Below are 405 nucleotides of genomic sequence, written 5' to 3' on the forward strand. Positions count from 1 at the left end.
ACTGTACCAATAAAATGAATGCTTTTATATTGTTTTTACGTGCATTTTCGGTCTGACATTTTTTCTAAACTGTAAACACAACACATCCTTCGTGGTCACGACGAAGCGACTTGTCAATATATGAGGTCGCGCCTCCTAAACTCTGCACGGTAATTGGTTAATTTTTTTCGTGGGGTTATGTTGCTGGGCAAAAATCCCATGTGCTTGGCTGTGGTGACGTCAGACCGCCCAAAGTTTCATAGTGCGTGACAGCTTGCTGGCAGGAACAAGCTTAGTGTAAACCGATAAATTTGTAATTAAACAAATTTATTAAAATGAATAAGAAACCCTTGTAGTTTTGTTTTAGAGTAAAATCTAAAATTTAATCTAACAAATTAAAATTTCATTCTCTGCAAATTCCCTCCG

Source organism: Anneissia japonica, unplaced genomic scaffold (genome assembly GCF_011630105.1).
Source record: "Anneissia japonica isolate Jap-2015-1 unplaced genomic scaffold, ASM1163010v1 scaffold1415_len311187_cov125, whole genome shotgun sequence".
Classification (NCBI taxonomy): domain Eukaryota; kingdom Metazoa; phylum Echinodermata; class Crinoidea; order Comatulida; family Comatulidae; genus Anneissia; species Anneissia japonica.